Raw genomic sequence first — 9,069 nt, 5'->3', positions numbered from 1 at the left:
AGGATGCCGGAGAAGGCCCCTAGATGGGATCTCATAGGTACAGAAGGTTGCAGCGGTGGAAAAGTATTTTGGTGGACTCCCCTGGTGGTTTGGGGTTAGAGTATATATAGGCGAATGAAATAGGTCGGTGGAATCATGAGGGGCCCACAAGGGTGGGGCGCGCGTCCTACCCCCTGGGCACGCCCTCCGTCCTAGTGGCTGCCTCGTGGGCTTGTGGCTTCCCCGACGTGCACTCCAAGTCCTCTGGATGTCTTCTGGTCCAAGAAAAATCATCGCGAAAGTTTTATTCCGTTTGGTATTCCTTTTCTGCGAAACTCTAAAACAGGGAAAAAACAGAAACTGGCACTGGGCTTTAGGTTAATAGGTTAGTCCCAAAAATCATATAAAATAGCATATTAATGCATATAAAACATTCAAAACAGATAATACAATAGCATGGAACAATCAAAATTATAAATACGTTAGAGACGTATCACACTTGCGAGGTGCGGGGAGGCGTCCAAGGGATAATAGAGGACCAGTGGTCGGGAGGCGGGTCGTGTGTTAGCTTTGCAGGGATGGGACGACTTCCGCTGGAGAATGGCAGAAGGTACAACGCGGTTTGACGATTGACATGGAGAAGGCGTCATGAAGTTTGGTGTGGGAGGCGGCCCTACTTTTAGGCAATGCATCACATCATGCATTCAAAATCAGATCACGTCTTTATTTTCTATGAGAAACTACGTCACGTGAACACGATAGATTGAATGATGATTTTCTTATGGGCACGGATGGATGAAAGAACGAACAAACGACATAGGGACATACCATCACTATCGCGACTCCTTTTAATAGTGAAGATGCCAAGCACAAAATAATAGGTTGGTCATGGAAAAAATAAAACAGAAAAAAGCAAAGCAAAAAATGAGACATAGAAAAAAAATGCACCCACGCGTCGAATGGGCCGACCAACTTTGGTTTAGGTACGAGTAGTGGACTGCAAGGAAATTCGGATTTAGTTGAGATTTTCTAATTATTTGATTTGAATAAGTTAATGCATTATGTTATTTTGGAAAAGTGCCAATTTGATTGAATTAATGCACGCGTCAAATGGGCAGGTCCAAATTGGCCGCACTTGAGGGAAATATCGTCTGTAAGACGCTCACGGGCGTAATATAGTATTTGCCTAGGAGTTAGTGGGAGTGAGGCAAGACTACCAACTCCTCTTTTAGAAGTAGAGATATAAGTTTGACCCAAAAGGCACAAACGGTCCCGGCCAAGATAATAGCGGTAGCCATTGTGTATCGTGCGTGATGACTCGTATACTTATATGGTTTGTTTAGACAGAGGTATACAAGGAATACAAAACTTGCAATATATAAGGTCAGGGCTAGGCGCCAGTCGATAGGCCGGCCGGTCACCGCGCAACCGCCTGATTCCCTTGTATACATCTGTTAGATTTGGCCCTTCCCCTCACGTCATCTTCTTCCCTCCACCACTCACGAAAAAAGGGAAATCCCGACTCTCCCACGCGCAGAGCACTACTCCCGGCACACCACTTCCATGCCCCCGCTGTCATGGCCATAGCAGACGAGCTCCGGCAAGGTCTCCTCCATGGCCAGCGGGGCGATATTGTAGTTGCTAGCAGCAAAAAAACATAGCCATCGCCATGGATGGGGTTGCAACAAAAAATGCCTTGTTCTCCTTTCCCAGCAAATCTCGCGACACTCCCAACACCTTTGGTTGAAAAAACACACTCGCACAGCTGCTGCCTGCTGCAGCTGCCGGCGTTTTTGGTTGCAGCTCTGCTTCGCATGGGCATGAAAGCAGCAAACGTTGACACCTTTAGTAGAAAAAAATCGACAGCAGTTCCAGCAAAAAACACATAATCGCAAGTCTCGGTAACCTCATGGGAAAATGGATGTAACAATTGACAAAGTAGTAGTAGCAAAAACCAAAACAGTTGTACCAAAAGTGGTACAATGGTTCCAATGAAAAGAAGACATGGCAGCAAAACTTCGGTTTGTTCCAGCAAAAATCGAAGATGGTGGTAGCAAACTGGTACACTGGTTCCAGCAATTAAGCAAACGTGGTAGCAAAAAATTTAGTAGGTAACAATAAAACCTCGAAGACTATGGTAGCAAAATTTGAAGTTAGTTCTAGCAACAGCAAAAAAACCTTGGTTCCAGCAAATAAAAACCTTGCCCGGATCTCCTGCACTTTGTCGGTGTAGCTCCAACATCCGAAACGCCCGTCGCCGCAGGTCTCCAGCACTTGTTTTTTTTTGAGGAATCACCGGGGGAGAGGATCCCCACCTGTATATATTAATCAAGAAGCCAACAAGGCCCAAATGTCACAGATTACAAGGGCACGGCTAGCCGTGTGGTAAGATAGCATAGCCAAGCCGTGGCAGCTACCTTGTCAGCATGATCCTTAAACCGATATGAGAATAACTCGAAATCGTTAACAATATTCAGAACAGATGTTCGAGAGGAGTGGTCTTCAGAGCGAAAGACAGCAGCGTTGCGGGAGTCCCAAATCTTCCATAGCACAACAAGAAGCACCTCTGGCCACACCCTGCTGTCTAGATGATGTGGTTGGGGAACCAGCCATAGGTCTTGAAACCTGGTTGTAGGAGAGAGGCCTAGGTGCTCCCAAATCTGCAAAGCTCGCGGGCAAGAGATGAACAAATGTGTAGTGTCTTCAGAGGGTCCAGCACATCGTGGACAGGTTGCAGAGTCAGCCATCTGTTTTGACGACAGATTTGCCCGAGTATTTAGGCGGCCTCTAAAGAGAAGCCAGGCGAACAGCTTCAGTTTATGCGGCGCCCTGGATCTCCAGATTAGGTCGGCGTGATCATCCTCATTTTCTTCATGCATCAGAAGTTTGTAGGCAGCTTTGGAGGAGTAGTTTTGTCCATGCAGCAAGTAACGCTCATCCTGCCCAACCGTCAGCTGAACATCCTGTAACAACAAGCACAAGGCAGCGAGCTCGCGCGAGGCGGCTGTGGTTATCCTGTTTGACAGGTTCGCATGTATCCCATCTCGCATGATATGAACCACTGGGATAAAAAGGTTTGTGGAGTGGGAGTAGAGGCACGGGAAAGCATTTGCAAGAGTAGACGGCAGTAGCCAAGTGTCTAGCCAGAAAAAGGTTTTTTGGCCATTATTGGTTAGCACAAAGGTGGTGTGTAGCAGGTTTTGCAGCTGTTTTGGATTATTTTGGTTAGGAAGGAAGGGTTTTCGCAGGAAGCAAGGTGGGAAAGGCTGCATAGGTGTTGTTTGTCTAACCAGGCAACCCATGGTAGTTGAGTGTTTTCGTCATGTGTGAGGTATTTGTAGGCAAACTTCATAAGAAGACAGTCGTTTTGTACAGCTAGATTCTTAATGCCTAGACCACCATAAATTTTTGGTTTGCAAATATTTTTCCAAGCAATCAAACATTTTGAGCCCGTGCATGTCTCCTCAGCAGCCCAAAAGAAGGCTCTTCTAATGGCATCCAGCATCTTTAGTATCTTTTTCGGAATTTTGAAGACTGACATAAAGTAGGTCGAGAGGGAGTCCAGAACAGAGGAGATGAGCACAAGCCTCCTAGCCCGATTGAGAAGTTTTGCGCACCAGCCAGGAAGGAAAGATCGGAAAGAAGAAATAAGAGGTTGGAAAGCCGAAGGGGGTAGTTTGGTTGGAGATAGAGGAAGTCCGAGATAAGTTTGGGGAAACCCAGAGGTGGTGCAACCAAAAATCTGCGCAATAGAGGAGGCAGTTGTGTCGTCGACATTCATGGGGACGAAAGTGGTTTTCGAAAAGTTTATACATAGGCCGGTGGCAAGAGCAAAATCATCTAGAAGCTGCTTGAGCTTGGGGGCCGCAGTAGTGGAAGCGTGGGCAATGATGAGAGTGTCGTCAGCATATTGGAGGATGGAGGGCGGGAGGTCATGGAAGACGGGGTGGTGAAGCTCGTTGGCTTGATCAGAGGCAGCGGACAAGATGGGCTGTTGAAGTACATTGGCAACGATAATGAACAGATAGGGTGAGATGGGGTCACCCTGACGAAGGCCATTTTTGCACTGGATCCAACTTCCAGGGACTCCGTTAAGCATAACGGCAGTTTTACCAGTCGAGAGCAGGTCCTCAATCCAGTTGCAGAAGTGATCCGGAAAACCTCGATGGCGTAAAAATTTTAGGAGAGAGGGCCATGAAATGGAATCAAACGCTTTCTTGAAATCAAGTTTGAGGACCATTGTTGCCGCTTTTCGTTTATGGCAGCAGTTAAGGGAATCAGTGGCGTAGATAAAATTTTCAGCAATACATCTGCCAGAAATAAAGCCTGTTTGATCACCGTGAACCAGGAGAGGAATGAAAGTTTTTAGCCGATAGTGAGAAGCTTGGCAATGCCTTTGATAGGGCAGTTCTGCAAGGAGATAGGGCAAAAGGCATCAGCAGTGTTGGCACCGTCTTTTTTAGGCAGAAGTACAATGAAGGATCTGTTGAACCGCTCCGTTTGGGACGTAAGGTTATAGAACTCATGAAAGAAGGCAGTGATATTGTGCTTGATGGAAGTCCAGTTTGATCTGTAAAAGCATGGGCCAAAACCGTCCGAACCTGGGCTGGCGTTAGGGTTCATGTGTAAAAAGGCAAGTTTTATTTCATCAGAGGTGAAAGGGGCAGCAAGATGTCGAAGTTGAGGCACCGGAGCAGCATAGAGATTGGATAGATCGAAATTCCAGGAAGTAGTCGCCGGGCAGCCTAGTAGATTGTGGTAGAAGTCTTTCAGGATGGTGGCTTTTTGATCATGAGGGTCAAAAACCTGGTCTCGAACGCGAAGCGAAGGGATCTGATTCTTACGGAAACGTTGAGAGGCAGAGACGTGATTTTTTTTTGAATTTTCATCCCCCCAGATGGCACGCTTAACTTTTGCACGCTGTCTAATTGCCATCATACGATCGTGGATGGCCCGATGAAGGGAGCGCTTTATGACAGTTCGCAGCGAAGCCTCAGCTACAGAGAGGGGGCGAGATTCTTCTTTAGCATCGAGCAGCGTAAGAACATTCTTGCATCTTTGTTCCCTTACTGGAGGGGGTCTAAGGGTTTTAACCCATTGCTTTAGGCGCGAGCGGCAAGTTTGAAGCATTCGGGCCAGATTGGCAGAAGTGGATGGGCTGGAGCTAAGGTACTGAACGGCAGACTGGGTTATAATACGTCGGCAGGCCAGGTGCAGAGCCCAGGAGCGTTTAAATCGAAAGAGGCCGGAGCGAGGGATGGAGGTAGCTATGGAAACAACCAGTGGAACGTGGTCAGAAGTGAGGCGTGGCAGGGAGGTAAGTGAGCAGTTTGGGAAAGAATTGTTCCAGGCTAAGTTGAAGAAAGCACGATCGAGGCGTTCTAGTACAGGTGATTCTTGGTTATTCGACCAGGTGAACTGCCTATCAAGCAGAGGTAATTCCAGCAGAGTGAGATGATCTAGAGTGTCATTGAAAAGCGATGCCTCTAAGTGTCGAAAATTGGAATTATTTTTCTCATGGGGGAAGCGAATCAAGTTGAAATCACCTATGACTAACCACGGAGTATTATCCGGAGGAGCAATACTTTTTAATTCGTCCAAGAAAACACTTTTGAGAGATCGCGCAGTTGGCGCATATACGTTAGTAACCATGAAGGGAAACGGACAAGCGAGTGATTGTAGCGTAACAGAGGAGCAGAACGAGTGATTAACATGTGATTGAATTGATAAGGAATTTGTAGAGACAGCTGTGAGAAGCCCCCCAGCTGTGCCAGAAGCTGGTAAAAAACTAGCATCATCAAGAAACGTTGGGAGAAAGGATCTTAGTTTCAGTGGAGAAGGGGCGGACAGCTTAGTTTCTTGTAGTAGGAGGAGATTTGGTTTGAGAGAGATTAATTCAGATAGAACTTCAGTACACCGGTGGGTATTGGTTGCAGCACCTTGTCACCACCGCCTCCAATCTTGTGGTCATCGTCTCCAACACGCGGCGCAGGAGGTACATCGCCACCAACACCGGTGTGAGCTCCGTTGCAGCACACTTCCTTCCCCTCCTCCCCCGTGGTCATGTCTCATGGAGGAGACCGGTGCACAGGTGCCCAGAGGACGACACTCCATGGTCGGATCTGTGTAGCCATCTACTCCCCCCGTTTCTAAATATTTGTCGTTTTAAAGATTTTAAATAGACTACCATATACGGATGTATATAGACATATTTTAGAGTGTAGATTCACTTATTTCGCTTCGTATGTAGTCACTTGATGAAATCTCTAGAAAGACAAATATTTAAGAACGAAGGGAATATGTGTGTGTACGTCAGCAGGGTGTGGAGGAAGGAACTGAGACAATAGAGGTGCTCGAGCACGCGGCAAGAAAGCAAAGATGCTAGAGCGCACAACAAGGAGAGGACTTTTGTTTGCGGTTGGCACCGCGAGAGAGATGTGGATGGAAGAGGGGAAAAGGAGGAGGGGATAAGGCTTTGTGTGGTTGAGCGGTGCATGGGCCCCAATAGCCAGTGCACGTGCGAGGGAGCCGACCGGTCGGCGTGAAACGTTTTCCAATATAGAAACACTTTTAGGGAAATTTGAACACTTTCTTTGCCACCACTAAATAATTTGAAGAGCGATCCAACCTGTGGTTGGATGGTTAGAGGGACAGTGGTATCCTCGGTCCATCAGGATTTAAGTCCTGTGCTCGCATTATTTCTGGATTTAGAATCTTCGAGTATGCGTGTGTACGTTCATGGGGTGAGTATATGTGTGTCTGTACTGTGTTCAAAAATAATAATTTGAAGAGCTAATAAGAGAACATTTTATTTTAGACAAGAGATTAGCTTTCTCCTTTTTTTGTCACCAAAAACTAGAGCCGGCCCATGCATGGACGATGGACCAGCAATGCCATAAAAACTTCCCGCAAAAAAAGGCCATAAAAACCATATCTTCTCATATATAGAATTAAATCAACCTTTTATATGATTCACCTCATGTACTCCAGTATATACCTCCGACGATAAATAAAAAAGTATATACCTCCGCCTTAATTACGTAATCCTTGATTGACACACACACACACTGATATGCATTTATCCATATATGTCTCCCACATACCCCATGAAGTTCTATAAAAGGACACCAAAATTAACTGTAAATCGATGTAGTAAACATACTTGATTTTCAGAGAAGAGATGGGGAGTCGCAGGTGCTCCTCCGGCGTGTCCACTGTCATCCTCGCCATCTCCGTCGTGGCGCTTCTCAACACCGACGTGGCGCTGTGCGGCTGCAGCTACAAGCGCATCTTCGCGTTCGGTGACTCCCTCATCGACACCGGCAACTTGTTATACTCCGTCGGCAACAGGGCGTCGCCAATCAAGGAGCTCCCCTACGGCATGACCTTCTTCAAGCACCCCACCGGCCGCATCACCGACGGCCGTGTCGTCGTCGACTTCTACGGTCAGCCGCCGCCGCCATCATCGATTATTCTTGTAGTTAAAGCGAGGGGTGCTTATGTTATATCTGTATGTTTTCAGCGGAGGCGTTCGGTCTGCCGCTGCTGCCGCCGAGCATCCCGGAGGAGACGACCGGGCAGTTCCCCACCGGCGCCAACTTCGCCGTGGGGGGCGCCATCGCACTTCCGCTGGAGTACTACAAGACCAAATACAACTTCACGATGAACGCGCCTTCCAACCTCGACCGGCAGCTCGCATCCTTCAAGAAGATCCTCGCGCGCATCGCTCCCGGGAACAGTAAGCAACATACTGTATAGTATATGCACGTGCATGCATGCATGCGTCGTCAATTTCATGAGGTTCAGTAGATCTGTACATCAGTTGGTGCTGATGGGCGAGATCGGCGGGAACGACTACAACTTCTGGTTCAGTGACCGCCGGAGACCCCGTGAAACGCCGGAGAAGTACCTGCCCGACGTGGTCGCCCGCATCGGCGCCGCCGTGCAGGAGGTGATCAACCTCGGCGCCAGGACGACCGTCGTCCCTGGCAACTTCCCCATCGGGTGCTTGCCGGCGTACCTGGGCGCCCACCAGAGCAACGTCAAGGCCGACTACGACGAGCTCCACTGCCTCAAGTGGTACAACGAATTCTCCCAGAAGCACAACCAGGTGCTCCGGCAGGAGCTCGCCCGGCTCCGGTCGCAGAACCCTGGCGTCAAGGTCGTCTACGCTGACTACTACGGCGCCGCCATGCAGTTCGTCCAGAAGCCGCAGGCGTACGGCATCGCCGACCCGCTCGTGGCGTGCTGCAACGGCAACGGGCCGTACCACACCGGCGGGGCGTGCAACAACCAGACGAAGCTGTGGGGCAGCCCCGACGGGTTCGCCAGCTGGGACGGCCTGCACATGACGGAGAAAGCGTACAAGATTGTCTCCGACGGGGTGCTGGACGAGCCGTTAGCCGACACCCCGCTGCGCCATATTTGCTAGATGGAATTCTTAGGATGTTTATTATGACCGACTGATGTAGCTGTAGTGACGCCAATAAATGAATAATTTTCAAGTTAATGAAAAACAAATTCAAACATGCAAAAGACAATGGACAAAGATAAAGTAGAAAATATCTTTTCCCCTACGCTACTGGTAGGGTTTCTATCCTCGTAGGCGATTGCGATCGCCTCCGAGTCTACCCCTGCCTCGACCGATCGTCTGATCTGCGCGCTCCGTCGTCTTCTAGGCGGAGTCCCTAGATCGTTCCCCTGATGGCGTCCACTTCGGATGCCAACTCTGTTGCGAGCGGTGGCGGCGTGGTGGCCGCCAAATCGGACTTGGAAAACTGCTTCGACCAGTTGGATCTCAACGAGGAGTTCGAGGATGTAGATATTGATGAGGATGATCGTGAGATTAAAGAAAGCGTCTGGTGGCTCGCCCTGGCTAGGGTTCACACCGACAAAAATTTCAGCCAATCTGTGTTTTACAGGGATATGCGAGCGGCGTGGAACCCGGCGCAGCACGTGAGGTTTCGGCCTGTTGGCCCTAATCGGTTTGTCGTCCAGGCATCATGCTTGGGAGACTGGGAGCGCATGATGATGCAGGGCCCATGGCTGTTCCGCAACTAGGCGGTGTTGATGTGCCCATATGATGGGTTC

The 9,069-nt window shown here is 48.8% G+C and overlaps 1 pseudogene; it reads left to right on the top strand.

The window, feature by feature from the left end:
- Nucleotides 1-7,159: 7,159 nt before the first annotated feature.
- LOC123130429 (GDSL esterase/lipase At2g27360-like) lies at nucleotides 7,160-8,410 on the top strand (annotated as a pseudogene).
- Nucleotides 8,411-9,069: the final 659 nt, after the last annotated feature.

This window comes from Triticum aestivum, chromosome 6A (assembly GCF_018294505.1).
Source record: "Triticum aestivum cultivar Chinese Spring chromosome 6A, IWGSC CS RefSeq v2.1, whole genome shotgun sequence".
Taxonomy (NCBI): domain Eukaryota; kingdom Viridiplantae; phylum Streptophyta; class Magnoliopsida; order Poales; family Poaceae; genus Triticum; species Triticum aestivum.
Note: the sequence above shows the minus strand (reverse complement) of the source record. Positions and strands in the feature narration are given on the sequence as shown.